Source organism: Pseudorca crassidens, chromosome 2 (assembly GCF_039906515.1).
Source record: "Pseudorca crassidens isolate mPseCra1 chromosome 2, mPseCra1.hap1, whole genome shotgun sequence".
In the NCBI taxonomy this organism is placed as follows: Eukaryota; Metazoa; Chordata; class Mammalia; order Artiodactyla; family Delphinidae; genus Pseudorca; species Pseudorca crassidens.
This window is the reverse complement of record NC_090297.1, coordinates 23,614,821-23,636,465: the sequence shown is the minus strand read 5'-3', so window position 1 is coordinate 23,636,465 and position 21,645 is coordinate 23,614,821. Positions and strand designations below refer to the sequence as shown.

Here is a 21,645-nt window from a genome sequence, read left to right as displayed (position 1 = left end):
CAGCTGTATAAGTTCAAAAAAGCTATCCTATATGTATGTACAAAAGTTGTTTATACACAGGTCTGTACATAAGGGTCTATACATTTATTTCCTCAGAATTCTTAAGGTGCCACCTCTTGGTGAAGACATCAACACTTCATTCACATATCTTACAAAAAAAAAAAAAAAAGACTGTTTCCGGGACTGACAACACTGCATCCTGTATTCAGACCATGTAGGCTCCACTGGATTGGTTAAGTTCCTTCCATCATAATGTAGACCACACCTGGTGCCTGGGTGCCATTAAACAGCTTCGCACAGAGTGCTACAAAGTAAAAGCCCATAAACCAACATGAGATGAGGAAACAGAGTCCTAACCAGGGTGCCATGAGAAGCTGCTTAGGCAAGCCTGCTGCCCTGTTCACTGTCAGTACTCCAATTCATCTACATTGTTGACTTTGGCGGGCATGGAGGGCAGGGGCTGCTCTTGCACATCTGAGCCACACCATTTGGCAAGGCCCATGGGGGGAGCTGCTCCTATGGCTGGGGCAGCGCTCTAGCTGGGAGTGCACATGGGGCACGCCTAACCATCTGGGCACATTCTGAGGAGTCGTCCGAATGCTGACAGCAGCTGCCTGGGAACCAGAGCCTGGAGGATGAAGAACTGAGCACTGTCGCTGCTGTTGCATCAATGCCAGATGCAGAGGTGTCCCAGAATGAGGGTTTAGGAGAGAGTGACTCGTGGCAGGTAAAGGGTAAAAAGGTTGACCCAAGATTGGGCCAGATATTCCCTGTAAATGATTCAGGTCCACCCCAGGAGGAAGCACACCAGGTTGGAGAAAACTTGGAAGATGCTGTGGATGTACTCCCTGGGCCAGCATCATTTGGACCAACCCTGGGTGAAGCTGGAGAGCAGGTTGAACAATGTGGACATGGGGTACAAGGGGGACTTTGTGGTCAGGGTGGAGAAAAGGTGTTTTTGGAACTGGGGACGCCAAAGTGGGTGTTTTTCTCCCAGTTGCTTTAGGTCGATAATTTTGTTCTTTGGTGTAACGTTTGGTCTGGGATAGCGGGGTGCAAGATGAAAACCACTGTAGGGTTGACAGTTTGGGATTTATAGTGGGAGAAGAGTCTCAATCAGTGGTGGGCACAGACCTGGATGACAGGAGGTTCTCTTCACTGGGCTTCTGAGTGTCCTCTTTACTGTCACCAAGAGCTGATTTCCAGATGCTGGCTCCTCCTTGCTTTTCTCTTTGCTCTCATATATCTTATGAATCACTGAGGTAGGAGTGAAGGAAGGAGAAAGCATGCTTGTGATGGAGGCGGCTGGGGCAGGAGAAGAGGAATTCCCTGGGTGCACAGGTGCTGGAGACTTGGTCACTCATGGTTGCCTGCTTCTGAATCCATCTCTGGTTCTGTCCACCTGCAGTTTACCAAAACCAGGCTGGTAGAAGTTTGTTGCCTGCACTGCAAGGTCATGTGGCAGGCCAGCCCCTCCAAAGCTGCATGTTGCAATTCTAGCTGGCTCATCTGGGCTGTGACAGGGCTCATGGGCTTGCGCATGCCTTAGAATGGATCTCCGAGAAGCTGCTGTGGTCCTGGTGTGAAACAAATTGGTGATGGTATTCTGGGACCAAGGTAGTCTGCTGAGCCTGCTCTTGACTGAAACACCTGTGACAAGGGAGGAGAGGGTACTCTTTGGCCCAGTAAAGATGTCTTAGGCTCCAAGCTCCCCATAAGGCCACTCAGAAGATTGGAAGAAGCAGGTCTCTGAACAGGTGGACCCAGAAGTTCCTGCAAGATGTTCTTAGGGACAGGTTGGCCTGGAATCTCAGCAGGGGCTTTCAAGGGTTCGGCTGACTTTGGGCTGAGAAGGCAGAGTCCCACTTGCCTTCATGGTGCTCACTAGCATGTTGAACGCAGTCATATCTCCATCTTTTCTGAGCTGTGAATTGCTCCTCACAATGCTCAGGGTCTCCTCTAAATGCTCTGCCATAAAGGGAATTGAATTCTTCACCTGCTGGTCCACCTCCAAGCCCTTGAGCCCTGCTTCTACCTCTTCCACTGAAAGCACAACCCCTGAATGTGAACTCTCTATAAACTTTTCTTTATTTGCAGAAAGGCAGGAAAGGAGGGGTTTTAAATCCACTTTGGTTTTCTGTAGCATTTCTAGAATATCTACTTTATTTTCAGCATGGTCTTCTAATGGTATAGGAGCAAAATAATTCCCCGTGTTCTGTCCGGGAGAGAGGATGGCCTGTTCCAGACCTGCACATCTCTCCAGCTCTTCATGCATTGTTGACCCAAGACTGCTGGATCGGCTTCCTGATCGGCTCGGGTTAGGGAACCAACTGGCAGGGACTGACCCTTCTCCCAAAACATCTTTTATCATCGAAGCCAAGCATGGCACCTTATCAAGGTTAAAGAAGGACTCATTAAAGTCAAATTCTCCTGGGGACTGCTTGGGCAAGATGACATCCCTTGGCGCTTCCTGATCAGCAGCAGGCTCCTGTTAGAGGACGACTTCCACCTCATCCTCTTTGGCCACTCCTCCATTGCCCTCGACTATGCCTTCCTTCACAGAGGCTGTCCGTTGCCTTGTTCTTTTTCTCCCCTTATGAACTTCTTCCAGCATCTTATCATCAAAGCCAGTCAGCTCAGTGGTTTCAGACTGACTTGTGGGTCCAGCTGAGAACCATTCTGGTTCTTCTTCTGTGTAGGAATCATCTCTTCTATGCTCAAAGACACGCTTACTATCCACAAACTCCCTCCTGAAATGCTTGTCTTTGTAGTCCCTCTCTCAGTCTCTGTCTCTCAAGTCTTGCAGGTCCTTATGGCTAAGACGGCAATCCTTCTCAAAGGTCCGAGGGGAGATTATCTTCCCACTGCCAATCCTTCATCCGCCAAGCAGACGGAGCACATCACTGTCTTTATCCAATGGGCTTCCTGAGTGCCAGGAGCTAACAGCAGCGGTCACGTGGCAGCGTCCTCTAAAGCTTCGTCTCTGTGGGCTGAGAACAACATCTAAGTCATTTTCTTTCACATGCTCTCGAGGATCTACGATCCTGCACACCAGGGAAGGCCGATCTGTATCCAACTCTTTCTTCAGACTTTCCACTGGTGAGCTCCGTCCTGAAGCTGGGTAAAGGGAGGCATGCCACTTCTCAGGGTCCTAGACACCATCACTGTCGTATTTCTCAGAGAGGCACGGAGGCTTCTGTTTGGAATGAGGGAGTTCTTAAATATTCAAGAGCTCCTCCCTAGGCAAGCACACTAAAGAGCATTCCTGTGGGGAGTTCGCCTCTCAAGGAAACATCAATACAGAGGACACTGATTTCTGTGAGGCATCCCAGAGCTGAAATCCTTATATTTTGTATAGTGATGGGGGGATTTGGAGGCCAGTTGCTTCTTCAGCTCAAGGAAAGTATCTCCATTTTCTGTTTCACCCACACTTCTGTCCGTGGCTCCTTGGTCTACAGTTTCAGTGTCTCGGCCGCTGTTCCTCTCTGCCCCTCGTGCTGGTCCGAGGGCTGCTCTGCGTGGCCTTCACTCTCGTCCCCCAGACCCCCCAAACCCAGTTTCCTCCTCTGAGAAATAGAGATGACCATAGCACTCAACTCCTAGGGTGGCTGTGTCCACACACACACACAAATCTCCATCATTTATCATTACCCTCTTATTGTTATTACTATGTCCACCTGCAGTGTGAGAGCACCTCCTGAGCAGCAGAGCCAAGAGGCCCACTTCTGACCTTCCTCTCATACTGCTAGGACCCCACACCAGTCTTTGTCTCCTGGTCTTATATCATCACTGAAGTCAATTCTGGGCAATGAATTTATAAATATTAATAGGACAGACATGCCATTCCTAATCTTGCCGACACTTTCAAATGGTTCAGCAGAACATTGTTTGCAGATGCATGAAGGATAAACTTCATGCCTGATTTGTGCTAAATTATGAGTTCCTGGGTTCTACTGTTCTTCTCATATCTATTTGTTCATTTATTAATAATATAAATATTATAAACTGCCATGGGCACTATGCTAGGGGTTGGAGATAACTAACATTCATTCATTCGTTCATTCATTCTTTCACCCAATGAACAATTATTAAGTGCTTACCACAGGCATGGAATAAATTACACCAGTGAGTAGGGAGTGTCCACACTGGGAAGCAGTGGGGTGAGGGGGGGGGTGGGCTCACACCAGGGGGGAGTGTGAAGTCGGGCAGCTAAGGCCGCATTGGAAGATTGATTTCAAATGGGAGGTTAATGAGCACCAGGTTTCTCACTTTCTGAGAAAGAAGTTAGGGATACAGGAAGGGAAAAAGCCAGATTCACCCCTGTTGACAAAGTTCTGCAGTGCAGAACCAGGGGGTTGGCAGTGAAAATGCTTCAGGTATTTGATTTTGTCACAGAGGCACCTGGGCTAAAAGTAAGAGATGAGCCATGGGAAGTGCTGCCGTGACCTCGGCCCAATGGCCACCCCGCCTGCTCTCTCCCAGGCTGCTCTTGGGCCCTGGGCAGCCCTCATGGGGCAGCGTCTGAGTTTCTCACCACAGGCTCTGCAAGGCCACAGGACTCTGATCCTGCCTGGAGGGCGGTTTGGCCTCATCTGGCCTCCTCATGTACCCCCAGGAACCCCTTGGGCCTCCACCTTGGTGTCCCTCCTCCAGCAGGTGCCTTGGGAATGGTCTGGGAGGAAGTTCAGCATGAAGGGCCTGTATTAGGAAGTGGGATGGCAAGTTCTTTCAGGGATGGGGGTGTCTGGGTGGTGCATGGCAGTGTCCCCTCAGCCCCTATGCCCGCTCTCCAGGAACTCCCTCTCCTGGAGAAGCGCTGCAATCCCGCTCTTCCCAGATACACACCCAGGACTAGAGGGGGCAGGACAGAGGACCAACACTAAGGCCCCAGGCTGACCACTCCCCTGGGCCATTTCATTCTCGTGCTCCCTGTGGTCAGCTGAGGCCACCCTCCGGACTGCATCAGACTCCAACTCCCCCACCAGCCCTGCTTCCTTCCCTCCCTCCCACAGCTGTGGATCTCGGGGTGCTTCCTAATAGGCACTCTTCACACTGAACTTCCTGGGTACCCTCTACCTAGCTTATTTTGCTATAGTATAACAGCTTATTTTGCTATAGTATAACATCAAAACCAAAAAATGAAAACAAAACCAAAAAACATTGGCACGATTCTATTAACTAGATACAGACCTTATTCTGATTTCACCAGTTTTTATATGTATTCATTTGTGTGTACGTGTGCTGTTTGTGAAGTTCTCTGCCATTTTATGGGAAGTACAGATCCATACATTGCCAATGTGGCCATTACCGAACTCTTACGTCATCATAAAGGAAATTTCTCATGCTATCTGTTTAGCCTTACTTTTTATTTTTTTATTATTTTTTTTCACGGTATGCGGGTCTCTCACTGTTGTGGCCTCTCCCGTTGTGGAGCACAAGCTCCGGACGCACAGGCTCAGTGGCCACGGCTCATGGGCCGAGCCGCTCCGCGGCATGTGGGATCTTGCTGGACCAGGGCACGAACCCGTGTCCCCTACATCAGCAGGTGGACTCTCAACCACTGCACCACCAGGGAAGCCCCTATCCTTATTTTTTAAAGAAATAAAATATTTCAAGTGCAGTTGAACTCTGAATGCAATCCTATTCCCTACCCTCCATCCACAGAGGGGACCACAATTTCTAAGATATCATATATGTATATCTCCAAAATAGCTAATATTTGGCAAGTGCTTACTGTGCACCAAGCTCCATTCTAAGTTGTTTCCATGCAGTAATACGTTCCCTACTCACCACAACCCTGGCATTGTTATCCCCAACAAGGATGCCAAGGAACAAAGAGGTTAAGACAACTTACACAAGGACCCACAGCTAGAAGTGTTGATGCTGGGGCTGAACCAGCCTCCACAGTCATTATTCCACAGTGACACACACATGTCTTCTTGCCACAGACATCTTCTACTCACCAAGATGTCTAGGAGATTCACTCAGGTTGATATCTGCAAACAGAACTCATTAATGTTAACTGCTCTGTAGTATTCCCTTTTGTGATTACACTACAATTTATATAGCCATATTCCTAGTGATGGATATTTAGAATGTTATGTTGTCTCTACTGCACACAATGGTGCAGGAACCCCCTTGCCTGTCTCCTTGTGCACATGTGCCTGAGTTTCTCTGTGGTTTATTCGTAGATGTGGAATTGCTGAGTCTTAGAGTAGGAATGTCTTTGACTTTGGAGGACATTGCCAAGTCTCAGTGTATGCAACAATGTACACTGTCACCTGCCATGCATGAGAGTGTGAGGTGACATATCCCTATTATTTTAATTTGCATTGCTCTGACTTCTAGTGAGGAAGTCACTAGATAATCAATATCTTTTGATTATCGGTCATGCATTTCTATTTTCTCTGTATACATTTTTCTGTTGGATAGTTTGTCATGTTCTTATTATTTGTAAGAAATTTTTGTGTATTCTGGATGATAATTCTTAATTGGTGATATGCATGGCAAATATCTTCTTCCAGGCTGTGATTTTTTTTTCTTTTTCAACTTTGACTAATTCTTCTATCATAGACAAGTTTTTAATTTTATTGTTTATTGTATTCAATTCTATCAATCTCTTCCATTACAGTTTGGACGTTTGCATGTTTTGTTTAAGAAATTCTTTCCCTTTTAAGGTCATTAAAGAGAATTATTTTTTCTTATTGTTTAAGTTTTATTTTTCATAGTTCTCATAGTAAAGTTTTACTTTGCACAGTTACCTTTCCTATAAGACATAAGGAGTTCCTCCTACATATAGTCACTTTCCTAGCATGACTTATTGTGCCATCTATCTTTCCTCTCTTATTTGCAATGCTCTTTCTATTGTATATGGAGTCCCTGCACACATCCCATCTGTTTCTCGTCCCTCCACTGGCCTCTTTACCTTGAACTAAACCAACACCACACTGTCTGAAAAACGAGAGATTTATCATAAACCTTGGTGTTGGGGAGGGTGAGTTGTCCTTGTTATTCAAAATTATTTCCCATATGAGCTTTTGAATCAGCCACTCAGTGTTACCTGAAGCTCTTTTGGAATTTTAATAATTGTAATTACACTGCATTCATAGATTTGCTTGGAGGGTAATTGACATCTTTAGACTATTGGTCCTCCCATCTATAAGCATGTTATATCTCTCGCTTTATTCAGGTTTTCCTTTATGTCCTTCAATAAAGTTCCATAATCTTCTCCTTAAAGGTCTTGCACATAGTTTCCTAGATTTATTTCTTGGTACCTTCCATCGTTTACTGGAATTTTGGGGTGAGGTGTGACTCCTGCTAGAACTTAGTCACTTACGAACCTCAGGATCCTAGTTAAGTCCCTTAAATGGTGCAATTCTCAGTTTCCTCATAAATCAATATACCTCCATCAAAGAGTAGGCATGAAAAGTGAATGAAACCAAGGATGTCACGTCCTTAGAACATCGTAAATATCTGATAAATGTTAGCTCAGACTGGAGTCAGCATACATTTGGAGTTGTGATTCTGAATATGTGTTCTTGCATTTCCGTGACTGTGCTTAGAATATGGTCCCCAGGCAGAAACAGTCAGAAACAGCTGTCATGTGACAGCTTCTGACCTATAAGTAATTGGTAGACAGCGCCTTCCTCCCTCCAAAGTAAAGAGCACTAAAGAAAGCACTTTCAAAGCACATGGTAAAATTAATACTTCTATTGAATCCCAAAGCAGGGCTAATTAAGTTACATTAAAAAAATTTTTCCAGTTAACTTACCAGAAAACCAACTAAAAAAGAAAATTATTATAAAGATTTTTTTTCTGTTCAAAATTTAGTGCGATTTATTACCATAACTGTTCTTCATGTCTTTTTCAGAGCAAAAATGCTTAAACTGAATTCATTTCTTTTAAAGTTTTGTGTTTTATAAAATGGTGTGTGTCATCATAAACATTTCAAATATTAGGGAAAAATACAAAGAAGTAGACATTTCCCCAAATTGTACTACTGAAGTAGAACCATTGCTAACATTTTGGTCACTATCCTGTTTATATTTCTTGATACCAATAAATGGGCTTCTGGGTCTGTGCCCACTTTTTGTTTTTCCTCTACAAGGTATTGTGAATGTCTTTCCACTTTAATAGTTGCAGAATTACATCATTTTATATCATTGCATTATATTCCATTTTATAGATTTGCACTAATTTAACAAATCAATTCCTTCCTTATGGCTATTTGATCTTATGAAATAAACTACACCCCAATGAACCACTGCAGCACACCTCTTTTTTGTGAGTTTACGTGATTGCTTCCATCAATAGACTCCTTGGAAGTGAGATGATCAGGAAAAAAGACTAGCTCATTTTACATTTTGACGCATATTGCCAAACTGCCTTTCCAAAAGGGTTAAATCAATTAGCACTGCTTTCATTGGGGCATGAGGGTGTCCATTTTCCAATGAGCTAAGTGGGTTTGTCAATTTTCTTAATCTTTACCTATCTGGTGAATGGAAAACAAACCTCTCTTTGCACATGCATTTCTTTGATCAGTTGAAAAACATCTTTTCCTCTGCTTATGGGCCATTTCAATCTTCTTTTGTGGATTGCCTCTCTGGGTAGTGAGCACGTTCATATGGTTGCCTATAAGTTCTTTGTGTCTTAACATTGTGTATAACATTGGGAACAGCCGCTTGGCTTTGGGCTTGGCCATGTGCCTTGCTTTGGTCAGTGGGATGTTAGCAGATGTGATGCAGGCAAAGGTTTTCAACGTGTGTGGCTGAGCTTGCCCTCTGTGCTTCTTCTGACCTCATGAAAAGAGGATGCCCTGTCTGGCCTGCTGGTAGCAGACGAATGAGAGACTCATGGAGTGAACTTGAGCCAAACCCATGGTCTGGAGCCAAGCCTAGCCCAGCCCAACCAAGGTCGGCAGAGCCATAGCTGCCGAGCCACAGACATGAGTGAAAATGGTTTTTGTTTGAAGCTACCAAGTTTGGGCTGGTTTATCATGCAGCAGTATTATGGGATAGATGACTGACATACCCTGCCATTCTCTTGCTGTGTGACCTTCTACATGTCATGTTCTTCTCTTGGTCTCAGTTTCTTTAAATTTTGCATGAAAGAGTTGACCACTGAGTGATTTCTAAGGTCTCTTCCAATACTAAGAATCTGGATTCCAAAACAGGGTTTTGTGGTGAGAGGGGAGGAAGGTGTTCCAGAATGAAAGGTCAACACACAGGTGCAAAGAAGGTTATGCAAGTAAAGCAATGGGAAGGGTTTATCCCGCTGGAGCAGGTAGTCTGAGACACACAGGTGGGGGTGGGTTGGTGGTGTAGGGTTGATGCAGGAATGAATGCTGGGGCTTGGGCTGCCTGGAAAGATGTTCTTATTCCTCCTCCACTACTTCTGAAGCTCTTGCAAATTGGCTTCTTAGCCCACCATGCAGCCTAAACTGCCTTTTCAGTTCCGATTCTCACCACCAAACCCTCACTTTGGCCCTTAGCCTCCTAGAACTTGATTCCTCCTTCCAACCCTCTTCTCTGGCTTCTGTGCCCCCGACTCATCTAGCCCACACCTCTCCATCTGTCCACTCGGTATCTGTCTCTTTCCCTGAGTCTACTCTGAAGGCGATCCTCGAGGTTTTCTCCTCAGCTCCCTCTTTTAATGAGTGGAATTCTGGGATACTGACCCCAAGTGAGGAACCTGGGTACCAGGCAAAGGAGGCATAAGGAATCAGAAGCATCTTAATACTTCCAAAAAGCAAGTGAAAGTTTGGGATGAACACTAAGGGAACCAGCCCTGGACTCAAAGAACTATTATGTGCTACAGTTCCACGTCCACTCACAGCTCCAGCGCAATCATTCTTACACCGTATATTCTGTGCTTGTGGCTAAACAAGCAAGGTAGCGAACCCCATCAGGCCATCTTAAAAGCAGAGGCAGGCAGCCTGCATTTCTCCTCTGCTCAGCACAGAATGGTCTTCAAATGTTCTTTCTTCAGTAGACCTGTTACCCTGTTTCCTCTGGCACGTGTCCCCTCTAACGGCTGGTCTCTCCCACTATCCTGTGATCCTGAATTCTTAGCTCACCCTGGGCCCCAGCTGCGGTTTGATGGATACTCCACTGTTTATCTTGCAAAGAGACTTGACCCTGGATTGTAATTTTGCTTGATGAGTTTGCTTACTGTTCTTCCAAGCCCCACCTGCCTTGGTATGGAAATTATTTACACACCTGTGCTCTTCACACGGGTATCAGTCATGTCCTCCTCCCCAGCCCCAGGAGGACAAGACCCCTTGTAATAAGCCCTAATAACAAGACCCCTAGGATTTACCATCCCTGGTGCTTTCCTTACAGACATGATGGATGACTTGCAGCTGATGTGAGACTGAAGGCAGCACACTCAAGGAGAAGGAGGATGAACTGGGAAGCAGACACACCTGGCTCTTGAATTCTGGCTCCATCATATGCTGCTCATACACAACTCATTCCCAACCTGTTGATGATACACACATACACATACAATAATGCACAGTGTCTGACATGTGACTCAATAAATGATAGCCCACACTCCAGAGGAAATTTTCTATTTTTTTTAGCATTTATCCTGTTTCTCTTATTTTCATCAAATCATCTGCTTTCTTTACCTGTAGCTGGCACAAAGGCAACTGGGATTCTGAACTCCTAGCCCAGGTCCTGCCACAAAGCAAGTGCCCTGGAAATGTAGCCTGATGTTGTATAACATATTGGGGTTCTTTGGAAACTATGTGTGCATGTGTGTGTATTCTATTCTTCAGCAACATTATGAATATACCAGATCTCCTTGTTCTGTCTCTCATGTCCTTTGTCCTCATTGCATTCGTTATTACAACTTTGTTTTCTTCCACTTTGACTTGAGTGATTTCCTGAAGCCGATTTCTATTTCCCTGATAGAATCTCCAGTTATGATATATCGTCTTTGTGGTTGGTTTTTATGCGACATTCATCTCTGCAATGTTTTCATTTGTTTCATTTCTCTCCTAAGAGGTAGACCAGCTCATTTTTCTTCTCTCATTTTATAACTTCCACAGATAATTCTTCTTTGAATCTCACTCTCTTCTTTGAGTTTTTGTTTTGTTTTGTACTGAGTCATCCTGATCCTGGATCTTGGGTAATTCCTCTTAGGAGGCAAGTTCTTCCATCTTTTGCTCAAGTGTGCATTTCCTTTTGTTAGCAGGAGGCACTTCCTGTGTGTGGGTCTTGTGTTTCTCCTTGCTGGTCATGCCTCATCTCAGTGGGATGGCCATTTGGTGTGGGGCTGGGTGGGGCAGTGAGCTGGGTAGTCCTTACATTCTGTTTGGGTTCACCATCTCAAACACCTTCAGAGCAAATTCATCATTTCCTTTGCCCTGGGGGACCGATCTTCCTCAGTTTTCAGGGTCAGCAGGTGGGTGTGTTCTTGGCAAATCTCATTAAGTCTCTATGAGCTATGGCCCAGATGTCCCTCCCACACCCTCCTTCATGCCTCTTTCCCTTGGGCTGTCAGAGCTAAGGGGGCCAAGGGTGAAGAATGTCAATGGTTTGCCAGCTTGCTGTCTTCTCAGATCATCACCCCTGCAATGCTGAGTTAGAGAACTCAGTCCCTTGTGGCCTGTCCATCAACTCACCTGTCCTCTCTCCAATCACCAGGTCACTGCCTTTCAAGGACTGCACACCTTAGATTTCATCTTTCCTGCCCAGTGAACAACAACTCCATCCTGAAATTGATTGGACCTGAAGCCTCGCAGTCCTCCGTCTCCTCATACCTCACACCCAGCTCACCAGCAAACCCTGTTATCTCCTCTCCCATCAACAATGGGTCCAGAGTCTGATCCCCATCACCACCTGCCCTGCGCCACCATCATTTCTCACCTGCATCATTGCAGTAGCTTCCCACCTGGTCCCCTTGCTTCCCCCTCCCTCCTGTGCTCTTCTCTACCCAGTGGGCAGAGTGGACCTGTGAAACTGTTAGGTCTGGACCCTGCTGTGTCTCCCCATTTCACTCAATGTGAAATCCAAAGGTGTCCAGTGGACTGTGAGGTCTTCCTGCTCTGCACCCCCCACTTACCCCTGAAGTCATCCTCCCTTGCTGTCCACCTGTTCTTTCTGCCATTGCCTTAGTTGTTCCTTTTGCCTGGAACATCTTCTCCAGAATCTGCCTAGCCAACTTCCTCATCTCTTTTAAGTATTTCATCCAATGTCACTGTATCAATTTGCTAGGGCTGTATAATAGTACCACAAACTGAGTGATGTAAACAACAGAACTTTGTTGTCTCACACTTCTGGAGGTGATTAGTCCTAGATCAAAGTGTTGGCAGGGTTGGTTCCTTCTGAGGGCTGTGAAGGAGGATTTGTTCCATGCCTAACTCTTCTGGTGCTTTTCTGGCAATATTCGTTGTTCTTTGGCTTATAGATGCATCACCCCAATCTCTGCCTTCATTTTCATGTGTCATTCTCCCTGTGTGTGTCTATCTCACAATTTTCCCTTTGTAGAAGGACACCAGTCATACTGGATTAAGGCCCATTCTAATGAACTTATTTTAACTTAATTACCTCTGTAAGGACTGTATCTTTTAAAAAGGCCACATTCTGAGTTACTGAGGATTGGGACTTCAACATGAATATGAATTTGGGAGGGGACACAATTTAACTTATAAGAGTCACCTTCTCAATGAGGCATAGTCTTTCCCCGCAGTTTAAAACTGCAGAATTGCACCACCCCCTGCATCCTCAACCACCCAGCCCTTGGTTCTACTCGTATTGTGGAAGATGGAGTTTTTCCCTCCAATATTTCATTCCTTTTTGTTACTGTTTTCAGTGAATTTCCACCCTAATTGAGACTAAAACAAACATTACTCATGTCGCTCAGGGCCATCTCCCCCACTGAAATCCCCTCCCATCTCTGGTCCTGCGTTGGCTTCATCCCCATGCCCGGTCCAACTTGCATGGTCTTTGCAGGTGGGTGGGCTTTAGGTACTAGGTGACCCTGGTTGAGGGACCCAAGTGGGGAATAACAGTGGCTTCAAAGCTATCAGAGGCCACCCATGGCCAATGATGTCCCCTAACTTCAGCCTCAATGCAGTGACACCTGCCCTCCACTCAGGCAACTTATTGAGCTCTTTCTCTTCCTTAACGTAACAGATTGACCTAATGCCTTTATTTCCTGGCTCGGGAGTGAGAGGTGGAGGTTCTCCACTGTCAACAAATCCATTTCCAAATCCTCTGGCTTCTATCAGTCTGCAGCTGGCAGGGCAGTGACGGCCTGCTAGGTATTACCATCGAGAGCCTTGTTTCCTGTGCCCCAGCAGCCTCTTCCCTCCCTCACAGACAGAGTGTGGTCTCTCCTCCCACCTCCTCTGTGGCCTGGCTCCTCCCCACCCCTCCACAAGTCCCCAGTGAGCTCATTAGGAGACCAAACTGCACTCATCTGCTCAGCACCTCATCACGTCACAAGTCAGAATGATGTCCCTGTTGGCTCCTCCATCTGTAGTCAATTTGGTAGGGGCTGAGGCTCCAGGTCTCCATGAGGGGTGGTAGTCTTGAGTGAGGAGGTCTGCTTAGGATCAGCCCCCAGAGACATGGACGAAAGAGAGAAATCAGGTAACAGATCTGATCTGGACCACTCTGAGACCTCCCTTCTCCTTCTCCAGGTTAGCACATCCCAGAAAATCCCAGAATCTTATGCCCCACCACTGCTTGCCTGGAGCCTGAACTAAGCCCCCTAACTGACTCCCTGCTTCCTGCATCCACCCCGCAGCCTCCAGAGTCTGCTGTCCTCTGCCCAGCAGCCCCTCTGCTTAGATAATCTCCCTCTCCCATAAGAGCCTCCAGACAAAGGCAAATTTACCAGAGGCTAGAGAAGCTTAAGCTTCAGGGACCCTGACTCTCCAGGCCCCTCTTAAGGCCCCAGTTGGGCCCCATGTAATGTGATTAATGAACATTGTCAATTCCAAGATTAATTAGGATTAGAAACTGCAAGGAAAACTTGCTATGCCCTGAAATCTTACTGCTCAGATATAAGAGGAACTTGACAGGAGGCATCCCAAATTTGACAACAGTCCTGAACATTTACATGGCATGATCTGTAATGAACTGTGAAGGTGAAAAAAATTCAACCCTACCCCTGTAGAAAACCGTGAAAATCAGGCTCTGTGGGAGGAAAGTCTGATTAAACTTTCTATTCTCTCCACGGAAGATGATATTACAAAATCATTGTCTTAAGAACATGTGAATATAGAGAATGCAGCCCAAACAATTCAGGGGAGAATGAAAGCCGGGAAGGAGTGTCAAGATGCTAAGTAATAAATAGAGTGAGATTTTCCTCAATTCTGTTATGTTTTCTGGTAATTGCTTGCTTTTTGATACCTACAATTTATTATAATTTCTTTGCTCATTCTAAATAACTATTAACTAGTTATTTAGCTAATTTTGATTCCAAATTCTATGTCTTTTTCTTAAAGAGAATTCTCAAAATGGTAAAATTTTCAGATCCATGGCACCTACATCTACTACCTTCAAGGCCTTCCTATTGCACTTGGAATAAAACTTAACCTCCTCTGCTGTATGGTCTGCAAGACCTCCCCTCTCCACCCTGCCCACTCTGACCCTTGCATCCCTTTCCCCCACACTCACCACCCTACAGACTTGAGAATGGAGCAGACCTGCATTCAAAATCTGCAACTTTGAACTGCCAAGCAATTTGCAATTGTGTGAGGAATACATGCTTATTATTGTATGTCACTCAGATTTTTGTGGTTGTTTGTTACACAGCAATAGCAGACTGATGCAGTGTGATTGAAATGTTTCACATGTACTCCGATCAATCAAGATGATGTCTTTGTTATTTAGGAAGGCATAACTGGATCACAAACCTAAGAAAGCTGAAATCTAAAACATTTTCAAATTGACCACCGATTCTTAAGGATCTCAAAGGCAAAAGAAGTCCTGACCTTCCAGTGATCTGGATCCAGTGATCCAGTGATCTCAGCTCATTTTCAGACCCATCAGTGTCTAAGATTTAGAGCCACAAAAGGTCAGAATCTCTTTGTCTTGAGACATCATCCAGTCTTAGGGACAACAATATGTCAACCTTTATTTTAAGAGTATTTTCTTCCTCATGTAAATATTATACAGGTTCATTACAGGTAATGCAGACAGGCAGAAAGAAAAAGAGAAAAACCACCCATAATAACCACCACCAAAAAAACACTCTGTCAAATATTGGTTATATAAACATATGTGTTTATATATGTTTATATTTTTCTCATAAATAAAGGAGAGAGGGGGAAGCTGGGGCAGAGTGAGAGTAGCATCGACATATATACACTACCAAATGTAAAATAGTTAGCTAGTGGGAGCATAGCACAGGGAGATCAGCTCGGTGCTTTGTGATGACCTAGAGGGGTGGGACAGGGAGGATGGGAGGGTTGCTCAAGAGGGAGGGGATATGGGGATATATGTATGCATATGGCTGATTCACTTTGTTATACAACAGAAACTAACACAGTATTGTGAAGCAATTATATGCCAATAAAGATCTATTTAAAAATAAAAAAAGGAGAGGGCTTCCCTGGTGGTGCAGTGGTTGAGAGTCCGCCTGCCGATGCAGGGGACACGGGTTCGTGCCCCGGTCTGGGAAGATCCCACATGCCGCAGAGCGGCTGGGCCCGTGAGCCATGGCCACTGAGCCTGCGCGTCCGGAGCCTGTGCTCCGCAATGGGAGCGGCCACAACAGTGAGAGGCCCGCATACTGCAAAAAAAAATAAATAAAAATAAAAAAAGAGAGTATTCTGTGCATTCTGTTCTGTAATCTTCTGTTTATGTTTACTATGTCATAAAAGTCTTCCTATGCCATTTTACGTCTTCTGCACAATTGTTTTGAATTATGGAATTGTTGCTGAGATGACCTGCATGATCGTCTTCCCTCTCCCAGGCTTCCTGTTGTACCTGAACACCCCTAGGAAGGAGGTATCCTTTGAACCAGCATTATCCAAAGTATTGTAGCTTGACTATATCAGATCTTCCCAGCAGAGAAGCAGGACCCAGAGAGTAAAGGGACAAACAAGTATGAGTGCATCAAAGATCTCACTCAGATGACCGCATGTGACCAGTCTTCTCACTGCAGACTTATTGACAGATAAGGAAACTGATCTCAAGGGGGCCCTGAGGCCAACTCTGCATCTGGACCAAGTTCACAGCCAAGAACCCTGGAGCTGTGGCTCTCTGCCCCCAACCCGTAATTCTTGCAGGCAGCAAAGGCAACATGTTGACCACCTGTAACCTCCCTTCCCTACTCAGGTGGACCTTGTCTCAGGTCCCCGTGGCCAGTCCTGTGACTCTACCACACTCCATGTGACGTGTAGAGGGAAGAGCCTGGGCTCTAAGGAGGGCTCCACTGTTGACCTGCCGGGTCTCCTGGGTCATGGTTTCACTTTGCCAGGTGTGGTAGAGAGTGTCTAGCTGTTCCACAAATATGTTTCTTCTTCTTCCTGGGCACATGGCAAGGCTACATCTCCCAGCCTCCTCTGCAGGTAAGTGGGACCACGTGACTGCCTTCCAGATGATAGAATATGAGCAGCAGTGACATATGTGACTTCCACTCCAGGCCTTTGAGATCATCCCATGAACTCCCTAGCTTTTTTTTGCCAGTCTGATACAGGCAGAGGACCAACTGCCCCCTGTTTCTGCCATAGGGTTCTCTCCAACACAGCAGCTTGCTTCATCAAAGTGTGCAAACCAAGAAGGCAATAGAGGGCACAGGCTGGCAAGACAGCCTCCACCAAGAAGGTATCCCAGACCCAGTCTCCTGCCATCTTGTGGCACCCACCCTTCAAGGATACTGTTTGGGGTTTACATAAAACTTCTGTTGCATTGGAGCCATTATACATTCTGGGGTTGGTTTCTTAGAGCAACGTGTGTTATTGTGGGTGATACTCAGAATTCACTGAGCATCTATTTTGTGCAGGACCCTGTGTTCCACATGTCACACATCTGCCCTTTCAATAGGACCATGACCTTGGGATTATTATCTCCATTTTTTCCAGAGCAGTGAATAAGCTGGGAATCGAACTCAGCTCTTCTGGACACTCATCTCTCAATGCACAGCTTAAGGGTCCAGAGGACCAAAGACTCCAGGATCCTATGGGTCTCTGAATGCCTCCAGGTGAGCAGAGACATGAAGAGCGTGCGGGCTGGAGTCTGACAGGCCAGGGTCCAGGCCTCCCCAGTGGAGGCGTCAGGTAAGGCCTCGGCTTACCTGCATCTCAGTTTCCTCATCTGTCCAATGGGTCTGCAGGGAGAGGATTCACCACATGGGGTCATTTGGGGGTGAGATGGGATCCTGACCATAGGCACTTGGCACTGAGTAGGGCCCTCAGGATGGGGCACAATTGCATCCTTCCCTGAAGCAGCCCCCTCCCTGCGCCTACCCTCTCCTGGTGCCTCCAGCCTCTCTCCACCCCAGCCCTCTTGCCTTTCCTGACTCATCTGTAAGTAAGGGCTTTTCCTCACCTCTGCTGGAGTGCTCAGAAGTTCTGCTTTGCTGAGGGAACTGGAACAGGAGCCTTTACCGCTCGGAACAGTTCTCGGGAAGCCGAGGTACCTCTCAATTATTTATTAGGCAGACTTTCTCCATCAAAGGACCTGAAATTCTGGGAAACTTTTCCCTCTGTTGCCTGCTGGGCCAGGCACAGGGTCTTACCAATTTAGCGAGCCCGGGAGAAAAATGAGAGTCTGCTGCTCCCCAAGGGGAGCCTGACTGGGTTGATCTAAAATAGAAGGGGGAATAAAATAAAATAAAATAGAAGGGGAGGGAGGTTGACCTGGTTCGGGGCCGGTTATTGGGGGCAGGCCTTGCGGGCTGCTCCCGAGGGTGCTGGGTGAGGGGCAGTGGGCGGTCCAGGTGCTGCTGGTGCTTCTGGGCTGTAGAGCTGAGTGGAGAGGCTGTTTGGAGGAGGGTGGGAGTCCCTGCCCTCGGCTGTGTCCATCTGTGTGAGGTCCCCATGCAAGAGAGCCTTGGTTACTGAGCCTCGGGTCTCCCCCACCAGCCCTGGTCTCTGTGACTTTCCCCCAAAACCCCCGCTCCAGGACCCAGTACTCGGGGGCCCAGTCAGCACACAGCTCTGCATTTGTGCAGAGAATTCAGGGTACGAACACCTCCTGCCTCTGGATGGTTGGGGTGAGGATGGGAAACCCAAACCAAATGCAGCCAAGTGCAGCAAGTCTGAACTTTCATTCAAATACAGCCCAAGATAGTCTTGTTGCTTGTAGCGGTTTAGAGCTGGAAGAGGCCTTAGAAGTCGCAGGACCTAACACTTTCGAAGACGCTGACTTGACTTCTGCTTAAACAATGGGTTTCCTTGCCTTCAGAGAGAGTCCATTCCTCATAGCTCTGCTCGAGACCGACGCCTCCCAAGGAAACCCTCCACCATTACGCTGGAGGCTGGTTGTTCTAACGTGTGCCTGCCCGGGTCCAGGTCTTTCTGTCTCTGTCTTTCATTTGGAAATCCCTCACTCTCCCCACCTCGTGAAATGCTCAGTATGGACCAGCGAATAGCTTGCTGTCACCTGGCTGAAGTGTCCTCTGGTCCTACCAGGTGGAGCTAACTGCTTCGTCACCAGAGCTTCCATAGAGGCTGTCACACCCCAGAGCCTTGGCCCAGGATGCCCCCACCTGGTGGGTCATCTGCTCTGAAATGTGCATCAGAGGCCATTCCTCTTCATCCCTCAGGTATCCGCTTAAAGGTCCCCTTCTCAGAGAGGCTTTCCTTGTCCCCACAGTACAAGGTTGTCACTCTCCATCCCCAGCCCCAGAGCCAGATGCTATAACGTCACCCTGTTTACCTTCTTCCAGCCTCTTCCCACCTGGGATACTCGTGGATGATGGTCTACCTGTTCCTTCCTGCCTCCCCACTCCAGACGTCAGATCCTGGGGGCAGGGACCGCGTCTGTTCGCTGCTGCACCCTCACCCCCATCTGGGCCGGCACATAGTAGGACCTCAACAAGCCAGTTGGCACGAGCGGACCTGACGCTGGGCCTTTATCCAGCATCCCAGGTTGTCTCCTTGAGGACCGACCCGCATCCTGAAGTGTCCCAGGTCCTGAGCAGCGCGATCCCGTCCCCTCCCCTCCGGTTCTCCTGAGCAGCACGAGGAAGAGGGGCTCAGAGCCCAGGGGGTGACTTCACCAGCCTCGCCCTGTCATGTTTCATGGCTCCTCTCTGGGATCCTAATAACGGCCACACTTTGAGGTTGGAGAGGGAGTGTTAAGGCCAGTCAAGTGGATAAATCACATCTTTTCAAATGGGGCAAACACGGATTTACACAATAGCCTGTGACAAACGCACGATCTGGCAGGAAACATTCCTTTTTCCAAAGGGTGCCTCGGCCCTGGGAGAAATAATGAGGGCTTTTTAAGGATTCTAATTGCTCCCGGTGCTGACAGGCTGCAGGGCCAGAGCTGCCGCAGCTGCCCAGCACTCACACAGGCGCCCAGCACTCACGCAGGCACCCAGCGTGTCTATTCCCGGGTGTCCGGGTGAGCGCCCTGCTCCCAGGGGTGCCTGGGGGCCCAGGGTCTGTCCCTGTGGTTTCTGCTCCCTCCTGCCGACAGGCACGTGACCTCAGCGGGAAGAGGGCCTCCCTGTGAGCCCAGGACCCGGACACAGCGGGTCCTTACTCAGCGGGGCTGTCTTCTCCTGCCTGCAGCTGTAGGGGCCCAGCAGGGGAGGTTTCAGGGTCTCCTGAATGCCCTCGACAGGCTCCTGAGGCTGGGTGTGCAGTGGTTCAGGGCTCGGGCTGCAAGGCTCTTGCTCGGTAAGGAAATAAAGGGCCCCATACTGTCCAAGCTGAAAAGGGCTTTGGTGACCATCCACCCAATGCCTTGACTGTCCAGATGTGGGACGAAGGCAGACATGAGGTTGTCAAAGGGAGAATGGGGCAGGGGCTGCATTCTAGGAGCATCCTTAGTACTCTACACAGTGGGACGGGGCTCACCCATGTGGAACCCCTGCTGAGGGCCAGGCACATCACCTGGGTTACCTCACTCAGGGCTCACACCAGCCCTGTGATGCTGGTCTTAACCCATTTCCCAGATGAAGAGAGTAAGGTTCACGGAGGTTAAGCAACTTGCCCAGTGCCCCACAGCTGAACCCTCCTAAACGCAAAACTGGCCAATTGGGAAAAGACCCCTGAACTTCCTGGCTTTCACACCAGGATGTGCTTCCCAACTCCACCCACCTCTTGACCCCAGGGCTAGAGGGAGGGACACACAGGTCATGACCATGGACCTCAGCTGGATCTACTCATGAGGAAGTATGCATCACTGCACTGCCTCAGGACCTTCCCCACACTACTGGGGTGTATGGGTGCCGAAACAATTAGATGAAGAGAAAAGATGAGGATTATGGCTGCTGGTTTAGTGCCTTAATTTGGTGCCTTGTAGAGATGCAGGATAATGAGAATTGCAGGAATTTCTCGGTTTCCTGATATTCCTGCTCAAGGCAGCTCTTGCCCAAGACTCAGAGCAGCTCCTGGCTCCCACTCTTGCCCCCAGCCCACTCTTCCCATTGGAATTCAAGAAAAACCCAAACTCTATTGGTCAGTTTCTCAGCGGGGAACAGACACAAGAGGGGGTAATTGAAATGTTTAATGGAGGGACAAGTACCAAGGTGTGGGCGGGATACAGGAAACCAACAGGGGATGTTGATGCACTTGGGGTGAGTGACAGTGGGGAGCTGTGCCATCCCAGTCCAGAAGGGACCAAAGGAGGGGGCGCTTACCAGACCCCAGAGACAGCTGCAGCCACAGGGGAGGGGCCGTCCGATGGAGCTGGGGTCACAGGAGAGAGATGCCGCCACTGCCAAGCGTGGTCAGTGGAAGGACCTGGGGAACCAACACCTGACCTCTCTCCTCCTGCCCCTGGCCTCCAGGACCCAACAGAAAACGGGTCCCCAGGAGGGAGCAGGGCCCTGTCGGTGCTGCCCCTGCAGGTCAGTCTCCCGGGCACAGAGCAGAGGAGGTGGGTGAGGGTGGGTCTAGGGGCACACGGAGGACAGCAGCACATTTCATCCTCCCCTCATCCTGTGGACAGGGACACTTAGCTCCATTTTGCAGTTGAGGAGAGTGTGACTCTCGGAAACTAGGGTTCTCTGTGGTGCAGTAGGGCTGAGCCGGCCTGGTCTGCTGCAGAGCCTTTGTGCTTCTTCATTCCACCGAGTCCTTCCGGCAGAACCACTGATGTTTCTGACTACCGGCAATGGTGAGTGGTCCAATAACGTCACTGATCAAGACACCACCACCGCCCATAACGGTGTGAACAGCTGCTTCCGTATTTTCAATTGAAAAAGAACTTGCAAGAGCTGGAGGTTCTGAGTGCATGGATGAGCCAGGGCCTGACCTGGCTCTTTCTGCTTCCCTGGCTGCTGGATGCAGGGAGTGCACCAGGAGGACAGACCCCAGGTTCCTCAGGTCTGGCAGGCACATGGTGGCCACTACAACCCCCAGGAGAGACAGGGCTTCTGAGAAACGCAGTGGCGGGCCCACCTCGCAGAACCCCATGGTGCTGGATGCTCCGCCCCTCATTCCAGGGAGCTGCCCAATGCCTCCCGCCCTTCTTGGAAAGTTTCTTCTGCAGCTTCCCCCGTGCC

At 48.1% G+C, this 21,645-nt stretch overlaps 2 pseudogenes; both read right to left on the bottom strand.

Annotated features, from left to right (window-relative positions):
* Positions 1 to 406: 406 nt before the first annotated feature.
* Positions 407 to 1,288, bottom strand: LOC137210210 (eukaryotic translation initiation factor 4E transporter pseudogene; annotated as a pseudogene).
* Positions 1,289 to 1,810: 522 nt separating this feature from the next.
* LOC137208742 (eukaryotic translation initiation factor 4E transporter-like) overlaps positions 1,811 to 21,645 on the bottom strand; it is a 51,337-nt pseudogene continuing 31,502 nt past the window's right edge.